We start from the raw sequence: 10283 nt of genomic DNA on the forward strand, positions 1-10283 counted from the left end.
TATAAATATGCTTGTACATGTCTTTTGGTACATATGTACACACATTTCTGTTGGATATAACTCAGCAATGGTAATTGCTTGCTAGAACACTCAACTTTAGTAAAAAATGTCAAAATTTTTTCCAAAGTGATTTAACCACATGCTATGATCAGAAAAATATGAGAGTATTTGTTTCTCTACATGCTAACCATGCTTTGCATTGCCAGTCTATTTAATATTTGACATTCTAGTAGGAGAGTAGTGATGGCTTAATGCGGTTTAATTTTAAATGATAACTAAAGAGGGTGAGTACCTTTCAGATCATTTCCCTAATGTCTTTTGTGAACTTTATACTCAACTGTATGCATATATTTCTATAGGATAATTTGTTTTGTTTATTTTTAGGAGGTTTTAAAATATATGCATTAGATGCACGTTGTAAATCTCATTCCATTACTTACCTCTTCATATTGTTAACTGAGATTTTGAGAACAAGATTCCTTAAATTTTATATATTAAAAATCACCAACATTTTCTATGTGTGTGTGTGTGTGTGTTTTACATTTAAATATGTGATCTAGAGGTTATTTTTGTTCTTTGTGTGAGACAAGAGTCAGGTTGCAACTTTTTTTTTTATAATGCAAGACTCAGATGATTTTTTCTGAAAAGGATTGCATTATAACTACATCACTGTGATTTGTGGTGGATGCCAATCAGTGGTGAGAAGCAATGAAAGCAACACATATAGTCTCTGTTGCAACTAATCAACTCTTTACTGTAGTGTGAAAGGAATCATAGATAATATGTAAACAAACAAACAAAAAATATTGCTGAATTTTACTAAAACTACAGATATTGACATTTTAGTGTTATATAATTTGCACATGTAATGAAATATTTTTCTTTTAATTTTATTGTATTTATTTATTCCTTCAATGTCTGGTAGTGTTCTCAAGTGAAGCCATCCTCCCAGGAGACTTCGTTATGGAGACATGTTTAATTATGAAGTCAATTATTTAATAGAAATGGGGCAATTCGATTATTTTTTTCATTCTCTTTTGGAAATTTATATATTTTTAATTTTATAAATTTAATAAGCTTATTAAATTTAATAAAATTATAAATTTATTGCTTGTTCATTTAAACACTTGTCAAATATATTATCATAAGACTTTTTTAAATATTCCTTTATTAATATTTACTTGCCTGTAGGATCTATAGTTAGAACACATATTTCACTCCTGATCTTAATTTATCTCCTCTTTTTCAGGTGATCAAATTTATTAATTAAAAAACCTTTTTGTTTGTGGTTTTTTTATTCTTCATTTTCCCTTTTGTTGATTTGTGTTTTGTCTTTATTATTTTTTTCTGTCCTTTAGCTTTGGTTTTAATTTTCTTTTTTTTTTTATTATTATACTTTAAGTTCTAGGGTACATGTGCACAATGTGCAGGTTTGTTACATACGTATACATGTGTCATGTTGGTGTGCTGCACCCATTAACTCGTCATTTACATTAAGTATATCTCGTTCCCCTTCCTGTGTCCAAGTGATCTCATTGTACAATTCCCACCTATCAGTGAGAACATTCAGTATTTGGTTTTCTGTTCTTGCAATAGTTTGCTGAGAATGATGGTTTCCAGTTGCATCCATGTCCCTACAAAGGACACGAACTCATCCTTTTTTATGACTGCATAGTATTCCATGGTGTATATGTGCCACATTTCCTTAATCCAGTCTGTCACTGATGGACATTTGGGTTGATTCCAAGTCTTTGCTATCGTGAATAGTGCCACAATAAACATATGTGTGCATGTGTCTTTATAGCAGCATGACTTATAATCCTTTGGGTGTATCCCCAGTAATGGGATGTCTGGGTCAAATGGTATTTCTAGTTCTAGATCCTTGAGGAATCACCACATTGTTTTCCACAATGGTTGAACTAGTTTACAGTCCCACCAACAGTGTAAAAGTGTTCCTATTTCTCCACATCCTCTCAGCACCTGTTGTTTCCTGATTTTTTAATGATTTAATGATTTAATGATTAATTTTAATGATTTAATGATTAAATTTAATGATTTAATGATTGCCAAATGAGATGGTATCTCATTGTGGTTTTGATTTGCATTTCTCTGATGGCCAGTGATGATGAGCATTTTTTCATGTGTCTGTTGGCTGTATGAATGTCCTCTTTTGAGAAGTGTCTGTTGATATCCTTTGCCCACTTTTCAATGAGGTTGTTTGTTTTTTCTTATCAATATGTTTGAGTTCTTTACAGGTTCTGGATATTAGCCATTTGTCAGATGAGTAGATTGCAAAAATTTTCTTCCATTCTGTAGGTTGCCTGTTCACTCTGATGGTAGTTTCTTTTGCTGTGCAGAAGCTCTTTAGTTTAACTAGATCCCATTTATCAATTTTGGCTTTTGTTGCGTTGCTTTTGGTGTTTTAGACATGAAGTCCTTGCCCATGCCTATATCCCTAATGGTATTACCTAGGTTTTCTTCTAGGGATTTTATGGTATTAGGTCTAGCATTTAAGTCTCTAATCCATTTTGAATTAATTTTCGTATAAGGAGTAAGGAAAGGATCCAGTTTCAGCTTTCTACTTATGGCTAACCAATTTTCCAAGCACCGTTTATTAAATAGGGAATCATTTCCCCATTTCTTGTTTTTGTCAGGTTTGTCAAAGATCAGATGGCTGCATATGTCTGGTATTCTTTCAGAGGGCTCTGTTCTGTTCCATTGGTCTATATCTCTGTTTTGGTATCAGTATCATGCTGTTTTGGTTACTGTAGCCTTGTAGTATAGTTTGAAGTCAGGTAGCGTGATGCCTCCAGCTTTGTTCTTTTGGCTTAGGGTTGTCTTGGCAGTGCAGGGTGTTTTTTTGGTTCCATATGAACTTTAAAGCAGTTTTTTCCAATTCTGTGAAGAAAGTCATTGGTAGCTTAATGGGGATGACACTGAATCTATACATTACCATGGGCAGTATGGCCATTTTCATGATATTGATTCTTCCTATTCATGAGCCTGGTATGTTCTTCCATTTGTTTGTGTCCTCTTTTATTTCACTGTGCAGTAGTTTGTAGTTCTTCTTGAAGAGGTCCTTTCCATCCCTGGTAAGTTGGATTCCTAAGTATTTTATTCTCTTTGAAGGTATTGTGAATGGGAGTTCATTCATGATTTGACTCTCTGTCTGTTACTGGTGTATAAGAATGCTTGTGATTTTTGCACATTGATTTGGTATCCTGAGACTTTGCTGAAGTTGCTTATCAGCTTAAGGAGATTTTGGACTGAGACAATGGGGTTTTCTAAATATACAATCATGTCATCTGCAAACAGGGACAATTTGACTTCTTCTTTTCCTAATGGAATACCCTTGTTTTCTTTCTCTTGCCTGATTGCCCTAGCCAGAACTTCCAACACTATGTTGAATAGGAGTGGTGAGAGAGGGCATCCCTGTCTTGTGCCAGTTTTCAAAGAGAATGCTTCCAGTTTTTGCCCATTCAGTATAATAATGGCTGTGGGTTTGTCATAATTAGCTCTTATTATTTTGAGATACGTTCTATCAGTACCGAATTTATTGAGAGTTTTTAGCATGAAGGGCTATTGAATTTTGTCAAAGGCGTTTCCTGCATCTATTGAGATACCCATGTGGTTTTTGTCTTTGGTTCTGTTTATATGCTGGATTACATTTATTGATTTATGTATGTTAAACCAGCCTTGAATCCCACTTGATCATGGTGAATAAGCTTTTTGATGTGCTGCTGGATTCGGTTTGCCAGTATTTTATTGAAGATTTTTGCATCGATGTTCATCAGGGATATTGGTCTAAAATTCTCTTTTTTTGTTGTGTCTCTGCCAGGCTTTGGTATCAGGAAGATGTTGGCCTCATAAAATGAGTTAGGGAGGATTCCTTTTTCTTCATTTCATGATGTACCCAGTAGTCATTCAGGAGCAGGTTGTTCAGTTTCCATGTAGTTGATCGGTTTTGATTGAGTTTCTTAGTCCTGATTTCTAGTTTAATTGCACTGTATTCTGAGAGACAGTTTATTATAATTTCTGTTCTTGTACACTTGCTGAGGAGTGCGTTACTTTCAACTATGGGTCAATTTTGGAATAAGTGTGATGTGGTGCTGAGAAAAATGTGTATTCTGTTGATTTGGGGTGGAGAGTTTTGTAGATGTCTATTAGGTCCGCTTGGTGCAGAGGTGAGTTCAATTCCTGGATATACTTGTTAATTTTCTGTCTCGTTGATCTGTCTAATGTTGACAGTGGGGTGTTAAAGTCTCCTGTATTATAGTATGGGAGTCTATGTCTCTTTGTAAGTCTCTAAGGACTTGCTTTATGAATCTGGGTGCTCCTGTATTGGGTGCATATATATTTAGGATAGTTAGCTCTTCCTGATGAATTGATCCCTTTACCATTATGTAATGGCCTTCTTTGTCTCTTTTGATCTTTGATGGTTTAAAGTCTGTTTTATCAGAGACTAGGATTGCAACCCCTGCTTTTGCTTGTTTCCCATTTGCTTGGTAGATCTTCCTCCATCCCTTTATTTTGAGGCTATGTGTGTCTCTGCATGTGAGATGGGTCTCCTGAATACAGCAAACTGACGGGTCTTGACTTTTTATCCAATTTACCAGTCTGTGTCTTTTAATTGGACCATTTAGTCCATTTACATTTAAGGTTAATATTGTTATGTGTGAACTTGATCCTGTCATTATGATGTTAGCTGGTTATTTTGCTTGCTAGTTGATGCACGTTCTTCATAGCAATGATGGACTTTACATTTTGACATGTTTTTGCAATGGCTGGTACCAGTTGTTCCTTTCCATGTTTAGTGCTTCCCTCAGGATCTCTTGTAGGGCAGGCCTGTTGGTGACAAAATCTCTAAGCATTTGCTTATCTGTAAAGGATTTTATTTCTCCTTCACCTATGAAACTTAGTTTGGCTGGATATGAAATTCTGCGTTGAAAATTATTTTCTTTAAGGATGTTGAATATCCTCTTCTGGCTTGGAGAATTTCTGCCGAGAGATCTGCTGTTAGTCTGATGGTCTTCCCTTTGTGGGTAAGCTGACCTTTTTCTCTGGCTGCCCTTAACATTTCTTCCTTCATTTCAACTTTGGTGAATCTGACAATTATGTGTCTTGGAGTTGCTCTTCTTGAGGAGTATCTTTGTGGCGTTCTCTGTATTTCCTGAATTTGGATGTTGGCCTGCCTTACTAGGTTGGGGAAATTCTCCTGGATGATGTTGTGCAGAGTGTTTTCCAACTTGGTTCCATATTCCTCGTCACTTTCAGGCACACCAGTCAGACATAGATTTGACCTTTTCATATAAAATCATACTTTGTGGAGGCTTTGTTCATTTCTTTTTACTCTTTCTTCTCCACACTGCTCTTCTTGCTTCATTTCATTCATTTGATCTTCAAACGCTGATACTCTTTCTTCCAGTTGATCTAGTCAGTTACTGAAGCTTGTGCATTTGTCACGTACTTCTCATGTTATGGTTTTCATCTCTATCAGTTCTTTTAAGGTCTTCTCTGCATTGGTTATTCTAGTTATCCATTCATCCATTCTTTTTTCAAGGTTTTCAGTTTCTTTGCACTGGTTACATAGTTTCTCCTTTAGCTCTGAGATGTTTGATCGACTGAAGCCTTCTTCTCTCAACTCGTCAAAGTCATTCTTTATCCAGCTTTGTTCCATTGCTGGCGATGAGCTGCATTTCTTTGGAGGGGAAGATGTGCTCTGATTTTTTGAATTTCCAGCTTTTCTGCACTGCTTTTCCCCCATCTTTGTGGTTTTCTCTGCCTTTGGTCTTTGATGATGGTGACGTACTGATGGGGTTTTGGTGTGGGTGTCCTTTCTGTTTGTTTGTTTTCCTTCTAATAGTCAGGACCCTCAGCTGCAGGTCTGTTGGAGTTTGCTTGAGGTCCACTCCAGACCCTGTTTTTCTGGGTATCAGCAGCAGAGGTTGCAGAAGATAGAATACTGCTGCACAGCGAGTGTTGCTGTCTGATTCTTGCTCTGGAAGCTTCATTTCAGGGTATACCCCACCATGTGAGGTGTGAGGTGTCAGTGCGTACCTAGTAGGGGATGTCTCCCAGTTAGGCTACTCAGGGGTCAGGGACCCACTTGAGCAGGCAGTCTGTCTATTCTCAGATCTCAACCTCTGTGCTAGGAGCTCCACTGCTCTCTTCAAAGCTATCAGACAGGGGCATTTACCTCTGCCAAGGTTTCTGCTGCTTTTTTTTTAGCTATGCCCTATCCCCAGAGGAGTAGTCTACAGAGGCAAGCCGGCCTCCTTGAGCTGCTGTGAGCTCCACACAATTCGAGGTTCCTGGTGACTTTGTTTACCCACTTAAGCCTCAACAATGGCAGGTGCCCCTCCCCCAGCCTCGCTGCCCCCTTGCAGTTAGATCTCAGACTGCTGTGCTAGCAATGAGGGAGGCTCTGTGGGCATGGGAACCTCCTGGCCAGGTGTGGGATGTAATCTCCTGGTGTGCCATTTGCTAAGACCCTTGGTAAAGCACAGTATTAGGGTGAGAGTTACCCAATTTTCCAGGTGTTGTGTGTCCCAGTTTTCCTTGGCTAGGAAAAGGGATTCCCTTCCCCCTTGCACTTTCCAGGTGAGGTGATGCCTTGCCCTGTTTCAGCTCTTGCTGGTTGGGCTGCACCAGCTGACGAGCACTGATTGACTGGCACTCCCCAGTGAGATGATCCCGGTACCTCAGTTGAAAATGCAGAAATCACTTGTCTTCTGTGTCACTCACGCTGGGAGCTGGAGGCTGGAGCTGTTCTTATTTGACCATCTTGGGCGCGCCCTCTAATTCCGGTTTTAGTTTTCTATTTTAAGTTTCTATTTTAAGATGAAGCTTAGATTACTGATTTTAGGCCTTCTCTAATCAAATTTTTATGACTTAAAGCTATAAATTAATTTATAGCTGTTTTGAAGAATTGAATCCATTTTGAGAATTGTGTTTTTATTTTTACTCAATTCAAAATATTTCAAAATTTGCCTAATAATTTTCCTTTGACTCAAAGGTTATTTAGAGATGTGCTTGTGGATTTTTCAGATATTTTTCTGTTTTGAATTTCTAATCTTTAAAAAGTTTTATTTTTCAAGCACATACTTTGGTTTATTTTTACCCTTCTCTTTTTTTATAATCTAGAATATAATTTCTATTGTTAGATGTTCCACACTTATTTAAAAATAGCCTAGTTGCTGCTGTTGGAGGTGACATATTCTATGTGTCAATTGTGTATTCCAAGTCTCCTATAAGTGGTTTTCTATTTGTTCTACCACTTAATTTCATAAAAGTTTTAAGACAGTTAACTGTAATTGGGATTTTATATATTTCTCCTTTCTGTTCTGTCAATTTTTGCCTCATATATTTAAAGTTCTGTTAGATGCATATGCATTTAGGATTGGTATGAATTCTTGATAAATTCCTTTCATTAGTAATCATCCTTTTTGCCACTAGTGATATTGATTGTGTTGGAATCTACTATATCTCTTATTAATATACCCAAATGAGAGTCTTAATTAATATAATCAAATGAAAGTCTTAATATAGCCAAATGAAAGTCTTAATCTTCATGTTTATATATTTTTTTCAGTTGATTTAATTTCAACCTATTTATATATTTATCACTTCCCCTGCACCTTTCAAGTCCTTGATGGTTGCACTAATCTCTGCAATTCCTCCAGGAATGTGATACTGTTTTTGATTTACTATTTTCTTTGTAGAAGCAGCTTCAATGGCTTCCATTTGGCCTTTCCCACCATAATGGCCCTCACCTACAAGTCATATAGCCAATGTGAGGGTTCTGTCAGCTGCTAAGTATGTCTATGCACTGGGGAAATGACCACAGGAGGAGTCCAGGGACCCACTGTAAGTCGGACTTGAACTAAAACTCCATTAAGTACCTGACCTCCATAAGTCCCTACTTTAACTAGAGAACCAAAATGATGTTTTTGGGTTCCGTGGAATCAACGTCAGATCAGAACCAATGTCCAGTAGTCGCTGATATACCTGATCATTTCCTTTCCCTAATGCACAGTTACCCTGGTAAAAGGCCAGAGATCTCCTTGGGGAAGGAAGGGAGAAAGATTCACTGCATGAATTGTCAGCTATGTAGTGGTGTCCTTCCTCAAGGGAACCCTGCCTCTCCTTTTATCAAGGGATTCTGAATCCATACACTGGCTAAAGTCTGGAAATTGATTGAGGGGTCATGATCCTCTGTTTTTATAACTCAAATTAGTATTTTGTCCATTCGACCTAGAAGTTTTCTGCTTGTATAAATTAGGAAGAAATGCAGAAGGCTTCCTATGAATTTCACTTCTAGGAACACCTTGATTAATTAGCCAATGCCAGAACTCTACACAAGTCAGACTATTCTGATTGCTGCTTTGCTCTGCTGTTTATTACGGTAGCTATGCCCACCTTGTCTTTGATGGTTGAGTGTTGCCACTTGGCCCATGCTACCTCTAGATCCAATTTTTCCCACTGTATTTAAATTTTGTAGTTGCATGACTATGGTTCCCACTGTTAGATGTAACATACAAAGAAGAGCAATACAGGGCTCTTCAAAAATGCAGGTGCTGCCCTCACAAATCTATTTCATGAGGCATTGATCAAGGATATATCTTCTGGACCTTCCCAGCTGGGATGAGTAGGTCTAAAGTGACTGATCCACTCTGCCATCCCAATCTTCCTAAGCCTTTGGATTCCTTCCTTTACATTAAACCAAGGGAAATCAGGCATTTCTAGCTCTCTCACTGTGGGCCATCTTTTAATCCATATTTCAGCTAACCAAGCAAATAAACTATTAGAACTTTTTTTAACTCCCCAAGTTGCAAATTAAATACAGAGTCCCTACTTATGGTCAAAGATATTATGTATGTATTATGCATTACATTCAGCCTGATCCAAATTTATGTTCCTTCCACCATTATCCCACACCCTTAACGTCCATTCCCATGCCTGTTCTCCAGATTTCTATTTATATAAATTAGAAAACTCAAGCAGTTCCTTTTGAGTGTAGGGCACCTCCTCATGGGTCACACTGTCAACCTCACCTCTAGGGGTCTGCCAGGCCTTTAGTTTTAGGTCTTGAAGCAAACATAGGTGTTTGGATGGCTCCTGAGGAGAACCAACATCATCTTGCCTGGCAACTCCCTCAGGGGAGGCCATCACTGTTGCCTCAAGCAGTGCAGGGTTGATCTCCTCAGACAAAGGTGGAAAGACTGATTTGGCAACAAGGGTCCCGGAGGGGATACTGTCACTACTGGGGATAGGGAAGTTGTTTCTTCTGGCAAAAAACATTCATCAGAGTTTACAAACTCAGTGCCCCCAGCTTCATCAGGGTCCTCTCACACGTCCCAATTCAAAGTTGCAGGGTCCTAGTCTTTTCCAACCAATGCCCTTACTTTAATAGTAGACACCTGGTGAGGCTGTCCACGCACCTTTTGTTACAGGTCAGCCACTCACATGATAAGAGCTTGTGTCTTTTTTTTTTTTTTTCTTTTTTTCTTTTTTTTAAATTTCAGCTCTTTCTCTACAGAAGACAAGACTCTCACTCATGGCAATCTTAGCAGATTTGAAGCTCAATATCTACTTCTGAAGCCAAGGGATATAATCCCTGAGTTTATCATTTTCTTTCATCACTTTGTCCACTGAACTTAGGAGCAACCAACCAACTTCATTATGTTCCTTGGTTGGTTCTCCACATATGGCCAAAGGTATTATGTATGGAGTCACTAAACTCCTTGCCTCTCATGAGTGGTGAATCAGGAGTGTCAAATGCATCCTCCTGAGAGGATCAAGCATAGTTCTTTCTTATCCCTGAGTAGTGGGCTTCGGTTCCCTGTCAGCCCACAAAATATTCAAACAAATCAATCACATCTTCCTATGAGAACCAGAGGTCATCTCATCCTCTTGTTACTTCAAAACCTACCTGTGATATCCCCTGCTCGTTCATTCTGTGCTTCAGTGTAACTCCTGTGTGACCCTGCACTGCGTGGTATGTTCCACCACCAGGCTATGAGTGTATGTGAATAATAAATTGTTGTTGATCTCATCTATCTAATGTTGGTGTATCATTTGCTTAGCCATCTCCAAAATCCTAAGATGGGAAAACCTCCTTACCCAATGTGGTGAAGACTAGGCAATCAAAACAGGGTCTACAAACTACATTCCTTTATATTATTTTTTTCCCATCTCCTGTGGGAAGAACTGTGTCTTTTGCCAACACAGAGGGTTCCTATGGGTTGAATCATGTCACTCCTCCCACTCCCAATATATATTGA

This window comes from Papio anubis, chromosome 6, assembly GCF_008728515.1.
Source record: "Papio anubis isolate 15944 chromosome 6, Panubis1.0, whole genome shotgun sequence".
NCBI lineage: Eukaryota > Metazoa > Chordata > Mammalia > Primates > Cercopithecidae > Papio > Papio anubis.